Source organism: Leptinotarsa decemlineata, unplaced genomic scaffold (genome assembly GCF_025532065.1).
Source record: "Leptinotarsa decemlineata unplaced genomic scaffold, Ldec_3_MD MMD2_tig00000505_RagTag_RagTag, whole genome shotgun sequence".
In the NCBI taxonomy this organism is placed as follows: Eukaryota; Metazoa; Arthropoda; class Insecta; order Coleoptera; family Chrysomelidae; genus Leptinotarsa; species Leptinotarsa decemlineata.
Window position 1 is genome coordinate 11790730 of NW_027412549.1, and position 22481 is coordinate 11813210.

At 34.8% G+C, this 22481-nt stretch overlaps 1 protein-coding gene and 2 long non-coding RNA genes across 5 annotated transcripts in view; 1 reads left to right on the plus strand and 2 right to left on the minus strand.

The window, feature by feature from the left end:
• LOC111508686 (cytochrome P450 6k1) overlaps positions 1-22481 on the minus strand; it is a 114041-nt gene that overhangs the window by 70756 nt on the left and 20804 nt on the right. The gene's annotated exons all lie outside the window — the stretch shown is intronic.
• On the plus strand, positions 7370-20994 carry LOC141481779 (uncharacterized). Its single transcript, XR_012465171.1, has 2 exons — positions 7370-9639; positions 19379-20994. It is a non-coding gene; the product is annotated as an uncharacterized lncRNA (long non-coding RNA).
• Positions 16466-19383, minus strand: LOC141481776 (uncharacterized). Its single transcript, XR_012465168.1, has 2 exons — positions 16838-19383; positions 16466-16761 (listed from the first exon to the last, which is right to left on the minus strand). It is a non-coding gene; the product is annotated as an uncharacterized lncRNA (long non-coding RNA).

Sequence of the window (22481 nt, forward strand, 5' to 3'; positions counted from 1 at the left end):
ATCACATATAACTATAAGCGTGAACAACGATTCAACACAGTATGGTGTGGCCATTTGTGTTTGAAGTTTCTTCAGAACAAGACATGGAGTTAACACCAGTACAGGATAGGGAGAGTATCAAGAGGATGAGTCATTCATTGATCGCATATTCCAGAGTACGCACTTTACAAAAAATGAGTAAAGAACAACTCGCTGATATGCCGAAAGAGGTGTTGATTGGGTGTGCATCACATGAAATTGCATCTGTATGGGATAAGTTACCACAAAACCTACAAAATGATATTGATGTCTTGAAGTATCAGTACTGTCAAGAGCATTACAATGATTCCAGCGGTAGCAGTAGTAATTCCGATATGAATGATGGTCCACCTACAAGAAAAATTTTTTGTTGTTATTGTAAAGTGAATGATGTGAATGTAGTCACACATAATGATATGGATAGACCACCGAAAAAGCGACGATTGGTCCACAATTTCTGCTGTCAGCAATAAAAAGACATGAATCATCGAAAATTCGTCAGTCATGTCACGCACGTTTTCATTGTCGGGATTCTCTAGCGAGTTGAGTGCCAACTTCTACCCACCCATCGAATTGGATACCAATAGTAATTATGGTCTGGGATTACATGGTTTCTACTCCTACAATTCCATATTCAATGTAGATGCTAAGAATAATGTTATCGGCTATTCGAAGACAATTATCTCACCCCCCACTATTATAAAAATTCCACCTGGGGCATATGAAATTGATGAAATTAATAAGGTGATTCAAAGATTCATGAAATCCAAAGAAGTGCAACTAGAAAATGGAATTGAAGAAAATATCGACGAAGTATTTCTCCTACGTGCAAACAACAACACTCTGAAATGTGAAATGCGATCGAAATATTACATTCATCTCAAACATGAAAACAGCATTGCTGAACTTCTAGGGTTCGATGACAATGTTTTCAATTGTGGTGAAATACATGAATCAACATTGCCCGTGAATATCAATAAGGTGAGGATTATTCGTGTGGATTGTAATGTCACAGCTGGAGCATATTCGAATGGCGATGAAATCCATAGCATCTTTGAATTTGATATTGATGTAGAGCCCGGTTACAAACTCACCAAGGAGCCACAAAATATTATTTATATGCCAATCCGACCTGGTGGTCGTCAGTACCTCGACAATATCACTCTTCGCATATTGGATGATAATGGTAATCTGATCAATTTCAATGGTGAAAAAATAATAGTCAAATTGGAATTGATAAAGCTATAATAATCATCATTTCTCATATATTTATTCACAACATCGACAACAGTCATTAGTAACAATCATCGTTCCTCATACGTTGATTCAGAACATCGATGACTGTCATTAGTGTATCATAAAGAAAATGAGTAAAGGAAGCATCGATAAGTTTGGTCGCAGAAGTAAGGCAGTTTCAAATACTGTTTTGCGTGGGCAGCCTGGAGTTGGTTTCAAATTAACAACCGATGGAAACTTTGATATGGAAAATAAACGTTTGAAAAATATAGCAGAGCCTGAAGAGAGTACGGATTGTGTTAATCGAGGATATGTCGGTTTTTACATCTCAAAGATGAGAGGAGAATTAGATACTGATATTGACAAAATTAATTTGAAATTAGATGGAGTAGAAAAATATTCCGTATCAGTGAGGGAAGATCTCATTACGCTTGGACTGAAATTAGTAGAATTTGTAAAAAAGTATGAGCATATGGATAAGGATATCAAATCGCTGCAATCTGATTTGAAAAAACAACCCTCGATAAGCATTCAAACGATCGAGCAAAAACGATGGTGAGCGATGATCATCTGTGAAAAAAGTCAATATAAAGCTGAAGTTGATCAAATTGTTACTCAGTATTTGTTACTTCCTAACGCTGAGCAGGTGATATTCATTGATGGAACTATAAATTCTGCGATTATCGTTTCTAAAAATGGGGTTGTGCTTCAATAGTCAGCGATTGCCGCAGCGGCAGCAGTTGAGTCAGCATAATGTATTTGGTGGAGGCTATGATCATGTGCATTTAAAGAAGCGAAAATCCAGCAGTCGATTCATTCCACGTATATCTGCCAAACGGTCAAGATATAGAATAAGTGCTAGTAGCCTGAACTTTCTCAAATCTATTGGCTTGAAGGTGCGATATAAAAAATAGTAATAACATGGCGACAATCACCACAAGTGATAAATTGGAAGTGTTCGAGGAGCCCATGTTCGACCATTCCCTCATCAGCCTTCATGAGCATACATATAAGCCGTATGGTTCACCATATTACAAAAATTCAGATGAAATACGAATTCCAATCAATTATCAAGATCTCATACTCGATATTGCAGATAGTTACATTTATATCGAGGGGAAGTTCACACCATCTGATGCCACAAAGCGGTGCTACCTATCCAATAATGCTCTCGCCTTTCTCTTCGACGAAATTCGCTATGAAATGGGTGGTGAGCAAGTGGTTGTTGTTCGAAAACCCGGCATAACTACCACAATGAAAACGATGATATCATTCGGAAAAACGCATGCAAATTCGCTACTACCGATAGGATGGGGACTCGATGTGAATAAACAAGATATATTCGATCCCGTTAGCAATGTATTTAGTGGTAAATTACCCTTGAAGTATCTCATGGGTTTTGCTGAAGATTACAATAAGGGGATAATGAATGTGAAGCAGGAGCTCATTTTGATTATAGCTCGCTCATTCAAAAATTCATTCATTGGGGAAGTCGATGCAGATTTGGAAATCAATAAAATAGAATGGAGAATCAGGCACATTGTGCCGGAAGATCGACAGAAACTGAAACTATTGAATCGCATAAATAAAAATGGTAATAATGCTAAAGTGAAGGTGGCTTATCGTATGTGGGACCTTTATGAATTACCCACACTTCGTGATACATCCTCGGATATATGGGCGGTGAAGACAACCAGCAGCCTCGAAAGACCACGATATATCATCATCGGCTTTCAAAACACCGACCAATCCGAAAATATGTCAAAAGATGTAACGAAATTCACACATGTGAATATTAATAATATTCGACTATCTCTGAACTCTGAAGTATACCCATATGAGCGTTGGAATCTGGATTTCGACAAGAAGTTAGACTCATCAGCTTACTATGCATATGAAAACTTCCAACGTAGCTACTATTATAAAACTATGAGTGAACCGATGATGGATATTGGTAGCTTTCGCAACAACCCACTATTCATTATCGACTGCTCCCATCAACCCGAAGCTATGAAGTCATCCACTGTCGACATCAAAATAGAATTCGAAACACGCAAGGTGAAGTTTCCAGCAAACACCAAAGTATATGCACTCATCCTCCACGATGCTGTTCTATCATATAATGCTCTTAATGGCTCTGTTCAAACTGGATTGTAATAAGATTGACATGTAATATGCTATGAAATATTCGATATTGATGAATAATAAAACACTCAATAATTATGTTATATCTTTTATTCATCAAACAATTAGATACAAACAAATATGGATTGAAACATTATTTTATTCACAAACATATACAACAGATTTCAAATATTTACAACACCATCATTTATCGCTTCTTCCAGTTGCGGGTTGGGACTCTGTGGTTCCAATTGATATTTCTCTATGATATTTTGCGGTAGGTAGGTGCATATGTCTTGAAGAAAATGTTTCAAGTCTGCTTCAATTATTAACTCACAGAACTCATCCAAATTTCTACTCCCATATGAATATTTATGACACAATGCCACACCGAGTTCATACTTCTCACTAAGCTCCAAAAGTTTTCGCACCTCTTCAGCATCGTAACATACACTCAAATCATAATTTGATGAATGTAGAGCATCAAAACTCAGATCAGCCATCTCCCAAGCCATTTTTCTTATGGCGGAATCCAAATCCACTGCTTCCGGCCACTCTTGGGCTGAATATTGCATCCACATATTTATAGAATGGTGAGTTCTGGAAATTCATAAATGGCATTCATTAGTTTGCAAATAATATAAAAAAAAATACTCACTTGAAATCTGACTATGTCTATGAAGTGACCAAGTTGATACATATTTTATATTAATCTACCATATTTTCACTATTTACAAAAAAAAATCATAATTTCAAAATGTTCAATCTAAAACATTGAATTTCATCAATGATCGGGTTTTAGCACCAGGATAATCCTGCGAACTTTGACCCATATAAGTAAGTGTGAATTTGGCTTTGGATGAATTCACTTCACGAATGAAGTCTTCTGGTAATTGCTCTGTGACACGTTTTGGAAGCCATGCTTTGAAAGGAGTATCACTTTCCTCATCCAATAAAACTACTTGAATTGATTTACCATATCGTGTGGAATACATTGACATTTTTTCAATTTTATATTCTTTATCAATAACCAGAGCGTTTATAGGTTTCTGCTCTAAAGCTTCACTTTGTTGAATTATAGAAAAATTAATTTTTTCAATGTCAAATTTCAAATTATCCATATTCATAAATATAGTGAAATTACGGTTAATTAAAATAAAATATATATTCACCTCACTGACGAAAACGCCCTCTCGGATGGGTTGATACTCGTTGTCTTCACTTTGGAATTCGACAAGTACTTCTGTTTACCTATTTGGGTATTTTAGAGTGTCTAAACTGAATGTGGAAGCATGATATTCTGAACTTATATAGGAATTACCAACAAGGGAGGGGGCAACGCCGAACCCCACTGTTCAAGGTTATATTCTGTGCACGTCACGATTTCATTCAAGGTCAACATGCAATGCCACAGAGCAAGCTCAAGGTAGTCGAAGTGTCGAACGTCAAGGTCAAACCCCACACTCAAGGTAAAACACCGCATTCAATCTCATACTATGTGTACGACGTTCAAGGTTAGGTGACGTCATACGATATTCTGAACTTATATAGGAATTACCAACAAGGGAGTGGACAACGCCGAACGCCCACTGTTCAAGGTTATATTCTGTACACGTCACGATTTCATTCAAGGTCAACATTCAATGCCATGGAGCAAGCTCAAGGTAGTCGAAGTGTCGAACGTCAAGGTCAAACCCCACACTCAAGGTCAAACACCGCATTCAAGCTCATACTACGTGTACGACGTTCAAGGTTAGGTGACGTCATTCAAGGTCGTGTGACGTCTCAAGGTCAAAAGGGGTGGGGGGAGGCGTTCAGTCGGCATTAGCACCCTACTAACCAGACAAGATCAGAAGCTATCTCGGAGTAATAATATTACAGAAAGGGATGATTCTGCACCAACTAATTTATGTTCCGACTTGACTGGCAATAATGGTTCGAATTATACAAACTTATTGTCTACAGTGGTAGTTTCAGTGGTAAATAGTTGCATTTCCAAGAGTACGGCTCGATTTATTCTAGATACCGGGAGTCAGGCAAACTTAATAACAGTAAATTTTTGTAAAAAATTGGGATTGACTGTTTCTAAATATTGTTCGTCACGGTATGATTCAAGTAAAAAATATACTATAAGTGCACTTTTGGTGGAAAAGATTACCGATATAGTGCCAAAAGTATGTGTAGATGTTAGTGTGATTCCGGGTTTAGCTGGTATCTGTCTAGCTGACAATAATTTTGACAAACCTGGAGAAATACATGGAATAATTGGAGTTGAACTTTTCGGAAGATTTTGGGGAAAAATCGGATAACGGGGACAACGGGTTCTCCAGTTGCGGTGGAAACAGAATTTGGGTATGTTGTGATGGGAAAAATTCCAGTGTTGTCCAGCGAAGAAAATCCTTTGGTATACTTTTCTTTGCAAGAAAATCAATCTATTGAACATCTATTAACTAAATTTTGGGAAGTAGAACAGGTGCCAAATAAAACTTTATTAATTCCTGACGAAATAGAGTGCGAGAAAATTTATAGTTCGACCTATAGTAGGGACGAAACAGGACGTTTTACAGTGGCGTTACCTTTCAAAATTTCACCGGAGAGTTTGGGTGATTCGAGGACTTATGCACAATTTCGGTTGGTTTCTTTGGAAAAGCGATTAACTAGGGATTCAGATTTACGCGTCTCGTATAATAAAGCGATGCAAGTGTTTTTGGATAATGGTCACATGGCTTTAGTGACAACGGAAAATAATAATGAGATGGCTTATTATATGCCGCATCATCCGGTAATTAAATTAAGTAGCCTTAGTACACCGGTAAGAATTATATTAGATGCAAGTGCCCCCTGTGATAATCATGTTTCTCTAAATGATATACTATACAACGGCCCTAAATTACGAACGGATATTGTTTCTTTACTTCTAAATTTTCGTTTATTTCGGATTGCTATGACATCAGATTTGAAAAAGATGTATTTGCAAATAAAAGTTCTTCCGGAACATTGACGGTTCCAAAGATTATTATGGCGGTTTGATCCTGAGAATGAAATCCAAGCATATGAAATGCGGGTAGTGGCGTTCGGATTGAAATCTTCACCATATTTAGCTTTGAGGACTATAAAACAGTTAGTTAAAGAGGAAGGTGATAGATTTCCTATGGCGGCAAATTATATTTCACGTGATCTGTATATGGATGATTATTGTTACAGCATAGATTCGGAAGGTGAAGCAATCCAATTGTATTACGAATCGATTAATTTGTTCAAGTCAGGCGGTTTTGACTTAGTTCAGTGGGCGTCAAACTCCGCTTCGGTATTAAAAAATATTCCTTTAGAGAAAAGAGCATCGGATACGGTTATTTTCAAAACGGACACAAAAATTTTAGGCATTCAGTGGGATCCAGAGAAAGACACTTTCAGTTTTGAGGTCAAAACACCAGAGTCAAAATGCACAAAACGAGCTATTGTCAGCGGTGGCAAAATGTTTCGATCCACTGGGATTATTAGCTCCATTCATTTTATATTTGAAGTCTTTGATTGAGGAGCTTTGGCTCTTGAAGATCGGCTGGGATGAAAAACCCCCTGAGAGTATTGAAAAAAAATGGCAAATTGTATGTTCACAATGGGATGAGCTTATAGACTTCAAAGTTCCCCGACATCTAGGAGCGATCGGTAAACAACCTATTATTATTTTAGCATTCGTGGACGCAAGTACAACAGGATACGGTGCGGTAGTATACTTGAGAACACTTTCATCTTTCGGGAAAAATGGTATTTGTGTTCAGCTGGTGTGTGCAAAATCCAAAGTTACTCCAACAAAGGCAATGACTATTCCTCGGCTCGAACTTCTTGCTAGTCATTTGTTGTCTAAATTAGTAAAACTAGTTGTGGAGACTTATCAGGATCGTGTATTGATTTCTAAAATTTTGGCTTTCTCGGATTCTTGTACCGTACTTAGCTGGTTGAGAACATCATATTTAAAAGACATTTTTGTTGGAAGTCGTATCTCACAAATCAAAGACAATATAAAACATGCCCTTTGGCACCATATTGACGACAATCAGAATCCTGCTGACGCCCTATCGCGTGGCCTTACTCCCTCTCAATTGATGGATCACTCCATATGGCTCACCGGACCCTCATGGATTGGTCGTCCAGAGGACGATTGGCCTGATTTTTCGGAAAACGGGGTTGAGATTTCGAGCAAAAATGAAAAGTTAGAAACTTTAATTGTGGAAAGTGCGGACATTTTCGATCCTTTTCTCAATATAATGGAGAGGATTTCTTCTTTTTAAAAAAATTTACGGATTACTGTTTTTGCTCTACGTTTCTGTAAAATACTTGCAAGGAGAAAAGGTTTAATTTTAGCAAGTGAAATACAAAAGGCAGAAATACTTTTAGTCAAACTAGTACAAAACAGACATTTCAAGTCTGATTTGATCCTATTGAATGGTAATAAAAAATGCATTTCTAATTTAAAGAGGTTAGACCCTTTTGTGCAAGATGGATTGCTTAGGGTCGGGGGTCGAATTGGGAATTCTAACTTGGGATTCTCTAAAAGACATCCGTATTTATTACCGGCTAAAGATGTTTTTACAGAGAGACTGGTGGATTTTTTCATAAAATATATTTACATACGGGTGCCTATTTATTAGAAGCCATATTACGCCAAAAATATTTGATTTATGGCGGAAGAAATTTGATCAGAAGTCGTATTCATAAGTGTAATCGTTGTTTTAGGTTGAAACCTAAAATTTTAGAGCCATTGATGGCTAGTTTACCGTCAGTACGGGTACAAGAAGCCAAAGCTTTCACTAACACTGGGGTGGACTATTTTGGGCCGGTTGAAATTTCTTTCGGTAAGCGGAAAAATGCTTTAATATATAAGGGTTATGTGAGTCTGTTCATTTGTTTGTCTGTCAAGGCAATACATTTGGAGCTGGTTAGCTCTTTGTCCACCGATCATTTTTTACAGGGATTTAAAAGATTTATATCTCGAAGAGGCCCTGTTCGTGCTCTATATTCGGATAGAGGTACCAATTTTGTCGGCGCTAAATCGGTTCTTGCCGATATCAATAACTTTGTTAATTCTCCAGAATATATTAGTGCGTTTGAAACGGAGCTCGGTGTTCACGGAATTGAGTGGCATTTCAATAGCCCTTTCGCACCTTAACAAGGAGGTTTATGGGAAAGTAATGTCAAGGCCGTCAAAAATCACATATACCGGGTCATCGGAAACCAATTACTAACCTACGAAGAATTTTCAACATTGTTGACGGAAATTGAAGCACTTTTAAATTCACGGCCTTTGTGCCAGTTATCAGCGGATCCAACTGCTCCAGAGGCTTTAACTCCGGTACATTTTTTGACATTGGCTCCTCTACGCGGCTTTCCTTCTGAAAAAGTCGATAATATTCCTATCAACCGGTTAGACAGATTTCAACTAGTTGATAGAATGGTTCAAGATTTTTGGAACCGTTGGAGGTTGGAATATTTAGGTAGTTTACAAATTCGTAAAAAATGGAATAACCAACCCCCTAATATCGCGGTAGGTACTGTTGTAATTTTGAAAACTGACAACGCGCCTCCATTGCATTGGCCGTTAGCCGTAGTTATCGCGGTTCACCCGGGTAACGACGGGGTTGTGCGTAACGTAACTTTAAAAACGAGCAAAGGCATTTTTACGCGACCGGTGGTAAAGTTGTGTCCATTGCCCTCACAGTAAAAAACCTGTTCATTCAATGAGAATTGAATAAGAAATTATTGTTTTTATTTCCAGATGGTCTGGAGATGGGTTTGATCTAGAGTGTAGATCTAAATGGTATCTATGATTTATTATTTATGGTTATTCAAAGAGAGTGTTATTTTGTTTTTTTTTTTTCTTTTCTTTACAAATTCGCTGAAAAATAAACGTTTTTCAGGGTCGGGGGTATGTTCTCGCCTTTGTTTTGATTTAAGTTAAGGACAGTCCGGCAACATTGTATTCTTGGGCTGACCAGAGAGTGGGAAAACAATTCAATAAGATTTTATATTATCATCAATGCACGTCGGGTGTACTTTTTTCGGCGGTGTTCTTTTTATTTGTTGTGAGTTATTGCAAAAGGTCGACAACGGTGCTAGGTTCGGCTAGCTGGTCCTTTCGATTTGAAGAAATTGTGGAATTGCTCATATTTCCTTATCCCAACTTTCCTTCCCAACCAAGTTTACCGAGTGAACACAGTTGGACCTACAAGCCAAGGAAAAGTATCAACAACCAAATCTCAATCTGTGAGTATAATTTTCAATTTCACAAATTTCCAAAACGGAGCTATGAGGGAACAACTGTTCTCAACGATATCTCGTGCTTTCAAGAAGATATGTTGATTGTTCGTTCATTATGGGCTTTGGTTTCATTATTGGCTTCTATAAGAGCTAGAATCATTTTTGGGTGGGATCATCTGTTAGCATCATGTTAGCGTTGTCATAAAGAAATTGCACAAAAGCAATCTTATCCATGCGTGTAGAGGAGGTATTCTGTCTTATTGCTGAAGTTATTATCATCATAGCATCTTCATGACTACAACAGAAGCCCAGGGATGGACATAGGTTGGAAAGATTCTTTACCCAAATTTGCAGTATAAATATATACCAACCGAGGTCATTAGTGAAGATATTTCTGAATTATATCTGATAACTGATAAGCTGATAAGCATTACTTCAATCTACTAAGAAAATAATACATTTTCCAAACCTACACGGTTACGGAGTTATCAGTGAGAATCGGAAGAAAATCGCAGGTTTTCGACCACCAGTTGCTTAGCTCAGTTTCACGAAGGTTATAAATCAGGATTTGGACTCACAGTGACGGTACGAAACTCATTTTCAAAAATCAGTAATGGATATATAATTTAATGTGAGTTTATGCCTTTTTGTGACCGTTGACAGAAATATGCAGAAATGTAATATTGTAATAAATAGTTATGATCTGCCAATATAGTCATTTATTATTATCATTATCATCAACTTCGAATGTTGTGTTGGCCAAGCCATGTCTTCAAATAACCACACAGTGAGGTAAATGATCATTGGGTCCGAGACTCATATGTCCTGAGAAGGTACAATTAGCCAAGATATTCGTCTCACGTGGAGCAGAAAATTTCATAACGAAAATCATTTCACGTGGATGCTCAAGGTGTACTACATCAAATTCAATCTGTTATATCAGCCTGAGAATGAGAAATCTGAGACGACTCTCAGAAGTTGAGAAACTTGTGCGAGCTAAGGACTAACGAGGTCTTACCTTTTAACGTGTGATTCCTAACATGTTTGCAGAATTATTCCAGCTTTAACCAGATAAATTCTCTCGAAAAAATATCTGATCAAGGCGAGAATCGAACCAACAGTCTTCCGATCGTGAGTCGGGCGCACTACCACCGCGGCCAATTCCACAACATGAATAGTTATTATAAATTCGACACTTCACATTTCAACAGCGGATTCAATATCCTTCGGAGCGTAAATAATATTATTATTTAGAGTGCGCCAGTGTCTTCAACCAATAATCACATTCCACAACATGAGGTAAGTGATCATTGGTTCTTAAAAAATATCCCTAAGCAGACGCAATGAGACAAGAATAACAGTATTTTGAAAGTTTTCTGTCGTATTACGGCAAACCGGTATAATCTTGCAATTCCAGAACAAGGCAGGCATCGTTCCACCAAGAACTTCCACAATTAGAACAACCATTGTAACAGAGTGGTCCAGACATTGTCTGTGGATTTCGGAAAGAGATTCATATTTCATCCGTTTCTTCCTCTTTTCGGACAACATTCGCCTAACCCGGAGCTGAAAACTCCATGACAATAATCTTCTTACTTTGATGGTCGAGGAGGACACCATAAGGTTTATCACCTGGTATCAGCCTGAGGGTATAATTAGTATTATTGAAATTATAATGACTTCAATTTTAAATCCCTCGCATCCAGATCAATTGGTCAAAATGCGTGGAACCTTATAAATTTGAAAATTTTGCTTCTAATCAAATGCTTTCGTGTAGAATAATTTGAAATATAGCACCAAATATTTTAACAAAATCAAAAAATCGAGTGTTATGAAATGATGGATTTTGAAGAGTTCTTTACATGTTACATGTCAGTTTGTAAACCAATGCAAGGTGACAACAATTGAAAAAAATTTGTTTAACCAATTTACTCATAGTGCTCAGAATCTGAGACGTTATACAGTTGTGAATTCAAGAAACTATAAATTGTTATATTGAATTTAAAAAAATAATAACACGGAAAAAAAGATTTGTTACTTCAAAGAAATTTATTTACTCTGATTTATTTCATCACTTTGATTAAATATCATTCATTCCAAACGACGTGTGTATTGTATCGATTAGATGATAATTTTGCGGAGACAAAATGAAATTCTTATTTTACTTTCTCTAATATTTCAATTCAAGAGGTCTTTTAATTAGTCAAATGAATTGTGGATCATTTCAAGAATAACATTTATCAGTTCTCAAAATAATTCGGTTGAGTCAAACAATATAATTTCATCAAAAGTACATCTGTTGAATGAAAACTTCCCAAATCAGTTTAGCACTATGGGGTGCTGTTTTGACACTAATATATAATTGAATCAGCTGTATATTTATTTTCACTTCAACAATACATATTTATACATTTAACTAATTTTGGAAATAATTTCAAGCCTATGGATAATTTCATTTCAATATTTTTATTATTTGTTGGTTTGAAAAATTAAATTGTTTCCTTGAAAGAAATGGTATAGTTGAAATACTTTTAAGGAATAGAGTGTCAGTCGGCACCATTTGCGTTTTCGCAAGAACCGTAAACTAATCACGAATGGAATAAGAATTAAAAATGTGTTTTGTGTTTTTCAAGGAAATGACGAAGAGATTTACAGTTTCTTTTTGATTATACGTGGATTGAAGTTTTCCAGTGTTTTCACAGGTATGTTGATATTTATATACTTTCTTTCATTCCATATTTTGAAAAAATCATGAATAGCATGTATTGAATAAACGGACATCTTTTTTTTCAAGCACGACAGCTATCCTCTATAAAAGTGGTTTGAAGTTCTTATTGTTTAATGTAATGACTGAAGGAAAGCTTTGATGTTTTCAATTCTGTTTTTGTCATCACAGTCATATTTCTAATCAAACTTTTCTGTGATGAAGTACGTCATTGTTTTTTTCCTATTATCAAAAAATAAGGGTATTTCCGTTTGTAAAATTAGATTTGTACAAAAAAAAAATTATATTTTTATATTTCTATGAGATAATATCCAAGCTAGTTAGTAGAAATTGATCCAATAGTATTATTGTAGACAATCACTAATCTCTGTTCTCTTTCATTTCAGAACATTACTTTAGTGAAAGGTTTCGAAATCAACTCTAATTGTTTTTTAGTAGATATCACCAATAATAATAATAAATAATGAAATATTTTAATGTTTCAGATTAGGATTAATCTTTTTTGAAAAATTTATATTTTTATTTAAATATTTGTTGAAGTCTATTATAATTTATTAATTGTTTGAATAAATTTGTTACTAGAATTTCTCGATTTTTATTTATATTTTGCTCATTCTCATGTTGAACAATTTTCCATGGCATTTACATAATTAGTATTGAATATGAAATATTATCCGCAAGACTCCCATCAGCAGCTGATTAAGATTAATAATCCAGTTGAGAAAATGATACAAAGTGTATTTCATGTATTAAGAAATCAGGTTGTTGAACAAACTATAATATATTCTCACAATTATTCAATAACTTGATCTATTTTGATTGGAGATTCATGTAAATTCAATCACTGACTTTGTATTTCTGATTCTGCCGAAAAGTACTTTTCTCAATATATTAAAACTATACATAATGCTTTTTATCTACAGACTTAAAAAACATATTGAAGTTTTAGAGCTGCACCGCGCTGATGAGGCCAATAGCCAGAAACACGTGTCCGCGGTTTGCCTCCATTCTTTGTTTCCACAAATTTTCCCTTTTGATTTATATATATATATATATATATATATATATATATATATATATATATATATATATATATATATATATATATATATCAATACACACTCCTAGAAACAGTAAACCTAGAGAAGATCCAACACAAAGAATAGTACCTGATGTAATACAGGCAAATACAGGCAAATTTACCTAAAGAACCTGGAGTACGACCAGCTATCGAAAGCGCTTGCATATAATTAAATAGAAGTTATAAAGCTGCAAATATTTTTTGTGACTTACATTAATATTAAAGATATATATATATATATATATATATATATATATATATATAATATAATTATATATATATATGTATATATATAATATAATTATTGTGATTCTTATATAATCAGCAATGATTATTGAATAAAAAAATTAGTTAGCACCTTAACTATTTTATTAAAGGGAAACTGCTGGAAGGTAGGTTCGACCACATGGAAAATAAATCTTCGATACCTACCGTGCAAAAAAGGAACAGGTATTTGAAATAATTAATTTTAATCCCTCTCAAGTATCCACTTACCTACTACTTTTATCGTTTGGTATTCAATTTTCATTTTGTATATATCTGAGTCTGCTCTGTTTAAAAATCTGTTTAAAATCTGTTTATCCGTTAATCAGCTGTCGCCCCCATACGAACGACAACTCTCAGAAGTTGAGAAACTTGTGCGAGCTAAGGACTAACGAGGTCTTACCTTTTAACGTGTGATTCCTAACACGGTTGCAGAATCATCCCAGTTCCAACCAGATGAGTTCTCTCGAGAAAAATATCTGGTCGAGGCAGGAATCGAACCCACGGTCTTCCGATCATGAGTCGGGCGCACTACCACCGCGGCCAATTCCAATTCAAAATAACAATTCTCAAGTTGAGAGTTTACTTATAAGTCCATCAAAAACAACATGGAGTTGAAACATAACTACTTGAAACTAATCAAAATGACGCAGCCTGTAGCTGTTTTCTAAACATTTTTCATCAATCAAATATTCGACTGAAGTATCACTTATATATCTACAAATACTCTCAGACGCATTACTATATCCATTGAAAACAACTTCGACTTTAATGCTCTGGTTATTATGTGAATATATTATGTACTGTTCAAATTGGAAGAGGTATTTTTCAAGGAGAGATGTTTTTTAAAAAAATATTTGGCTTTCTACTTCTCTATCTTTGTGCAAAAAATGTGGGAAGCGTCCAAAATGCAATTAATTTCAAAATGAACTCTTGATAAAGATATGTATATCATGCAAAAAGCCCTCTCGAAACAACTACTTTCATATGAACATTGGAGAAGTAGAGAGCCTAAAATTAATTTTTCTCAATATACTATTTTCATTTTAATTGATTTAAGAGAAAAATTTTCGGAAAAAGATATACGAAACTGCTTTTTTTATATGAATAACATGCATACGACTATTGTTTGGACGATATACATAATTTTGTCTCCGCTTCGAAAAGTTTCTATCATTAAATAATGTATAAAACAAGAATTTGAGAAAAAATTAAGCAATTTCTGGAGACTTGCTATGCTTGTGGAGACATCACTTGATATAGCAGTAGCGTAACTGCTGAATATACATAATATCGTTTACTGATTTTAAGTTTGATTACTGGCGAAGAAAGTGATAAATCGGTTCGATGATGACTGCAAACGGGCCTTATTTCGATGAACGTGGGGTTACAAATAAAGAACATCTAGAAAGATCCAATTTCGAGTTTGCAGGAAATGTGTTAGCTGAAGTATGGTGTTCGATGGAAGTTGATGGCTATCATTTTGTTGCAAAATATGTTGGGCCAAGCGAACAAGATCTTCCTGATTTCTCAGACATTGAATGGTATACAGAACATGTGCGTGAAAGCCAATACTTGCTTGGAATGTAGAAACATAGAATGCTGTCGTTCAAGAAGTGACCTATTTAGATTACTAGACAACAGGTTTCTTCCACCACGAGTAAAACTTGGTTTAGGATGATGGAGGGCAATTTCTCTGCTTTTTTTATATGAATAACATGCATACGACTATTGTTTGGACGATATACATAATTTTGTCTCCGCTTCGAAAAATTTCTATTATTAAATAATGTATAAAACAAGAATTTGAGAAAAAATCAAGCAATTTCTGGGGACTTGGTATACTTGTGGAGACATCACTCGATATAGCAGTAGCGTAACTGCTGAATATACATAATATCGTTTACTGATTTCAAGTTTGATTACTGGCGAAGAAAATGTTTCTTTTTTATGAAAATTGGGAAATGAAACCTTTTATTTTTTCACCACTTGTATTTGTCACTTATGTTTGTAGTTTCGTCCTATACGGACATTGTCAAACGAATACAATAAACTTTTGAAAATATTCGTATATGACGAAACTGCGGTAATGTTTGTTACAAATACAAGCGATAAAAAAACATAGGAAGTTTTATTTCCCAATTTCCATGATGATCTCTCACCACGTAGTAATGGCTACATCCATCAATTTATTATTTCTTTTTCTTCAATTTACATTCAAAAATAAATCGTTTTTACATAAATAATTTGAACGCTATCATCAAACTGATTTAATTTTCATTATGTTCCTGTTATTTTTTGGAAAATTACTGAATATTCAGATAATTGGTGGGTTAAATACCACGAAAGGTTATTAATAAATACGACTCCAAAAGCAGCATTCAGTGTTTAGTTAATTTCTGTTTCGTAGTTTCTCAGTATCATTGGAAGACCAACTTTAGACAGAACAGCTATACATTTTGGTTCAAATTCCACAGGGTCAGGTGTCTTGTCACATTTTTCAACCTCAAACCGTGAAATGATATGAACTAAAGCCACTTGCGTACTCAACAGTCCAAATCTTTCACCTGGAAAAACGGAAATAATATTTATTATTTAGCATTTTATGGTAAGATTTGTTACGTGCCAAAGTATTGCCACGTAACAAACATTTGAAGGAATAATTCTTGGGTACTCTTCACCTTTTAAATAGACAACCAGTTCATCGGGAGATGTATAATGGGTTCCATATCAAACATAGCAGAAATAAATGAAAACTAAAATAGCATGGTTTATATATCATTTAAAACACAAGAGAAAGAGCCGTAACAGAATGCACAGTATTTGAATCATCAAGTCGTCTCTTATTAAAAACAATTTTATTCAGTATCAGGAATTATCACTCGAACACTAACTGGCCACGTTTCGTCTGCCGATGGTACGATGCCTATATTATATCGGTAATTCCAGTAAATATGCATCCATTTGAATGCTCGTAGCAATAATTTTTGAAAATTGATCCGATTTCTGTAATTTGTTTACATTCTTTGTGGTCGATTAGTCACTGGTCCAATAGTACCTGGAAATAACATTCAAAAAAATAAATCAGAGAAATATAGTGATTTATAAATATAGTAGTATAACTTGTTACTTACCTAACGAATATTTATTGTACAGAATCAGATATAGAATTAATTAGTAAATTGTAAACTTTATATGTGTCGTTTGTCAAATTCTTGTCAGCTGCTCAGTAGGTATTGGATGTCACTGATTGTAGATGACTGAGCTGGTCAATTCAAGTTCCGGGCGGCAATATTTGAATTTAGTTATTTAAACGTATCACAAGTGACGTTACGCAACTGTTAACGGTCGCAACTGTTGTTATTGAATTTTCCGCGAATTTTAGAACATATAGAACAGAGGAATAGATGTAGGTAACTCCAGTGTGTTGTGAGAAGCATAAAAAGGGGACAGGAAGGAAAAAAAGGAGAGGAGGGGCAGTCAGTAATGGTTGTGCATGGGAGCAACACGTCTTCTCTGTATGTTATGGTGGAATTTGTGGTTTTTACCAATTACGAAAAGCATTTCGAGTTTTAAACAGAGCAGACAATTCAAGGCGCAAGATTTAGTGTTTTCTTGCGACATCATCGACAGATTGTCGGATCCAAGGTTCCAGGCCAACTTCATTCCGAAGTCACCCCTGTTTTCTACACTGCATGGTATAAAGCAGTTTAGCAGCCCTCCATATTGCAGGAATAAGTTATAACAAGATAAGTGCTAGGTAACGCCTGGGGTGAGTTATCATATTTTCCAATTCCTGCATGCTGCAACCTTCCTTTTTGCTTACGCGACAGTCAACAGCTGAATAACAACCAGCAATAGTCATCATCGAAGAATTTCTAGTTAGCTTGATCACATCGAACGCTTCATGCATGCTATGCATAGACTATAGTGCACATAATAGTGACATCCGCTTTGCAGACAGCCATCTCACCGAATTAGTAATTGTCGGTTTCATATTGTTCATATGTTTCATATTTATAACAATATTTCATATACAACTGGGGTAGCTGCCATTGTAGATAAGGTGTGATCACACAAGCTCTTATTTGTTTTTAATTAGATTCAGAAGGCCTTTCCATACTTATTGTTGTTTATTGATTTATAAATTAATAAATCAGGTTAATTTCAAAACAGCACCCTAGTGGTGGATTCATTTACCTTACCCACCCCCTACAAAACCGCTAGGATAGCCGAGTGGTCATTCTCAACCAATCACCACAGTGACATATATTTTTTTGTTAGAAGTGACCATATAAATGAATTTGTTACTCATCGAAGATAAAGGTGAAATATCATCGTTCAGACCAAGATTATAATTATAAGAATTTATAACGTAACAGATTTTCACTGAACAGTTCACAAAATCCCAACATGTATTTCACTATACAATGGTATTCATACTACCTCAATTCCATCGAAATAATGCTTTATATGAATCAACAATTTGAAAAACATAATATTCTACCTTACTAATAATTGACAATTTCACCTGAGTATAGGTATAAACTACTTAGGTATTTCAACATTAGGAAAGAAATTACTGAGTGTTCGTATTAACTAATTACCAATGTCAAAAAAAGAAAATTATTCAATTAATTTCGTAATTCAGTAAATGTTCCGAATCCTCAAATCTATTGATCTCCAGGCATCCCAAAAGATTTAGTTTCGAACACTTTCCTTTCATATGTCACAGTCTGCCAAAAGACAGTTTAGAAAGAGGAATTGATCTCCACATTCAAAAAACTACTTCTACATTCTCTTTCATTCTTTAGGAAAAAGTTCTTCCTGTTTGGTCAATAAGAAGTTAACTTATATACACTCCTGATCTATAAGACACCAAAGTTTATGTCTCTATCGTGTCTAATAAAGTCGCGAAGAATGATGAGCATGTGAATAGTTTATTGAATATGATGATCAATTTTGGCCTAGGGGCATGAGCTCAACTGCCACTATGATGCGCATTACATCTGGAAGAGAGAGGTTTGAAACTCTATATTTTGGAATGCTTGAAAACCAATTTATTAAAGAATTCGACTGAATGAATAGAATTGAATAATTCCTTTTTAATAAATAAATTTGTTTCGTAATGTTGAAATTGGTAATTGATGAATTCGGGAACTCACTAATTTTTTCTACTACATGTTCATGTTTTTACCAAAACGCAGATGAAATTTTCAGTCACTAAGTCGCTAGAAAGTGATATTATTCAAATTATTGATTCAAAGTGTCTGCCAATTTCATCACATATGCTCTTTTTGTGTATTTTCAATTCGATTCCAAATTCATTCAATAATTGTGTTATAATTATTCCTAATTGAAATAAAAGAGTAGACATGTCATTCTTTCGACTCGAGTCAGCTGTTTCCAATTCAGGCGTACCTCCCAAGTGGATTTTTGTGTTTTGAGAATGTAAAAGGATCACTTTCCGAAATATCAACCATCTACAGAAAGCTAAATATAGAAATTTCATTATTTCCTTTCAATTAGTAGACGAAATTTGTGAATACGACAAGTTACTGACTAATTGAAAAGTGGTTTACATTATGCAGTAACTTCTCGTGATGAATTTTTCAGTTTCCTTATTGTTTCACTTCAGAAGATTCTCCAATAATTAAGCTTTCTTCATTTTTCAGATTGTGGAATGACTTGGGCTGCTAATACATCTCTACTGATGACCTAAATAATTGATGTATCGTCGATTTATCTAGATGGTAAAAATCAAATAGCCCAAGTATTGATTTGAAAAACATAATAGATCTGTAACCAGGCAGATACCGACAGTGGCCACATATGTACAATGGTGAAACTGAAACAAGATATACCAGTGAAGCCAAAAAAAGAAACAAAAGAAAACATATCAAATAAGACATCTCCAAAATAAAAGATAGCAGAAAAGTTAGGAGAAGAAATAAATGAAAGATTGCAGAGAACGATTTTTGACAGCAAATAAGAAGAGTGATTACAGATTCTAACAGCCATGATGAAATTGGAGATACAGAAATTTGGAAAAGATAAATCGGTTCGATGATGACTGCAAACGGGCCTCATTTCGATGAACATGGGGTTACAAATAAAGAACATCTAGAAAGATCCAATTTCGAGTTTGCAGGAAATGTGTTAGCTGAAGTATGGAGTTCGATGGAAGTTGATGGCTATCATTTTGTTGTAAAATATGTTGGGCCAAGCGAACAAGATCTTCCTGATTTCTCAGACATTGAATGGTATACAGAACATGTGCGTGAAAGCCAATACTTGCTTGGAATGTAGAAACATAGAATGCTGTTGTTCAAGAAGGGACCTATTTAGATTACTAGACAACAGGTTTCTTCCACCACGAGTAAAACTTGGTTTAGGATGATGGAGGGCAATTTCTCAATCTTCCACTCAATTTAGCTTTATGTTAAATGTTTTACTCGAAGATTTCCTACAAATACCGATGGTAAAATTGAAGCTATCAAGTCGAACATGCAAAACGTATCATGCTTCCGTCAAGTAACCAAATCGTCACATAGAAAAGATCCATAAAAAAGTAAATACGAACACTAATATCAAAGTTTGGCCTATAAAGGTGCGTATTCACCAAAAAAGCGAGCACGAGTGCACAAGAGTGAACGAGAATTCTACATCAATAATCAATAATGAGCGAACACGAGCAAACATACACGAATGCTCGCTCAAGTTTGATTACTGGCGAAGAAAGTGTTTCTTTTTTATGAAAATGTGAAAATGTAACCTTTTATTTTTTTTACCACTTGTACCATGCTCATGCTCGGTCGTGCTCGCTTTTTTGGTGAATACCCAACTTTAGACATATTTACCGCGCACGCACTGCTCTACTACGAACTTGAAGATATTCGCTCTGGTGTGGACGAGACATCAATATATCGAGCAAACATGAGCGAACGCGAGCAAACATGCACGTATGCTCGCTCATACTCGCTCGTGCTCGCTTTTTTGATGAATACGCACGTCAAGAGTCGCTGCTCGTCGTGCATTATTTAAAATTTAGAGGACCACGATGTTGAATGGCTCAATGAAAATGACATAGACATTCCAAAATCGGATGGATGTGAACAGACACACAGCATTGAGCAGCAAATATTCAATGTAATTGGAAACTTAGAACCATAGATTCGGATGTCATAGACTGTTAATTAAAATCAATATGTTCGTAATATTACTTGAGATTATAATATTTGTGCCTCACTCTTTGTTGGATACCGGGTAAATAAAGTTTGTTTAAAAATAATATTATGTGCGTTAAAATCCTCTATCCTGAATCTATTTCTTTATTCCTAGAATCATAACTGCTGCTCATGAATCAATAAAATAAAACAGAATACATTAAAAGAAAAATGCATATCACAATGTTTACGTAAATATGGGAGGGGGGTGAGAGCTTTGCTTACTTTTGCTGACAAGTAACTTGGTGAAGTAATTTGGCTTGGAATCTCTTGATTTTTAATTTTCATTTTTTTGTTTAATTGTACTATTTTCAGCTATTCTTTTTAATTTTCATTTGTATTGGTTCTTTCTGGGATTTCGAATCATTGTATATAATATTAGACAATGGAAGTCCAAACTAGTAAAAATGTGGTGCCTACTATTTTGAAATTATAGTATACGAAGCTGAAAGCTGTCTACATGAAACAGATAAAGAGAAACTACAAGAAAAAGATAATTCTTTCCATGATAATAATTGAATAATGTTCACAATTTTTTTTTCTAAACGCCTTATGCTAACACCGTAGCTTCCTCGATAGCTACTGGTGTCAGCAAAACGAGTCCAGAAATAAAAAATGTTCGTGTGTTGTTAGTTTTCATCAAGTAACGGGTCAATCCGTTCATGAAAAAATAATTGAAGAAAACTACACCCAGAAAGAAGTTGAAAACTTTTATCGAGAAATAAAAAAATATGAAGGCCTACATGAAACGGTACATTTTTTATAGAACACAACCGACAGGCCCGTTACTAGACCTAATTCTATATCTAGAAATAAATAAATATTATATAAATATCGTGTTCCTACGTTTGATGCAAAACCTCACTCCTCAACATAATTGTTGATTTTACTGGTTTTATGAGAGATTCAGAGAGCAATGTACCAGAAATTATTTTATGTCAATCTGTTATGGAGTATGAGAAAGAAATAAAAATCGAAGCAAATTTCAGAATCTTGTATATGAACATCAGAAGCTTGGCAAAAAATTTTGTTGAAGATTTTGAAATACCTATAAGTACCTTCAATATAAATATCGGTATCACCGTTCTTACTGAAACGTAGAAAATTCAAGACATTAGTTTATACAATTCAAATGGTTACAGTTTTAACTATGATTTTGGGAATTGTGAAATATATGAAGTAACAGCTGTTAAAGTAACTATCAAACTACCTGAAAACTATTTAAGAATAACATATGCTCAGAGATCTTCCTCTTCATGTTCTTATGCTTTCAAACTTTGGGATTTGAATATAAACTTATTAGATGAAAATGATATAACCTAAGAATAACTTAATATTCTCAACGAATTTGATTTCGTCTCCACTATTAACAAAACTATCAGAGCACAAGGACAGTCAGGTTCTTGCTTGAACCATATTTTCATTAATAATATACAATAATATACTCCTTTTATACAGAATACCCACATTACACATCACTTCACGACCATGATTGAGTTCAAAACTGATAAGAACCAGAACAAAGAGAAATTCGACGGCAAAAATATTGTTG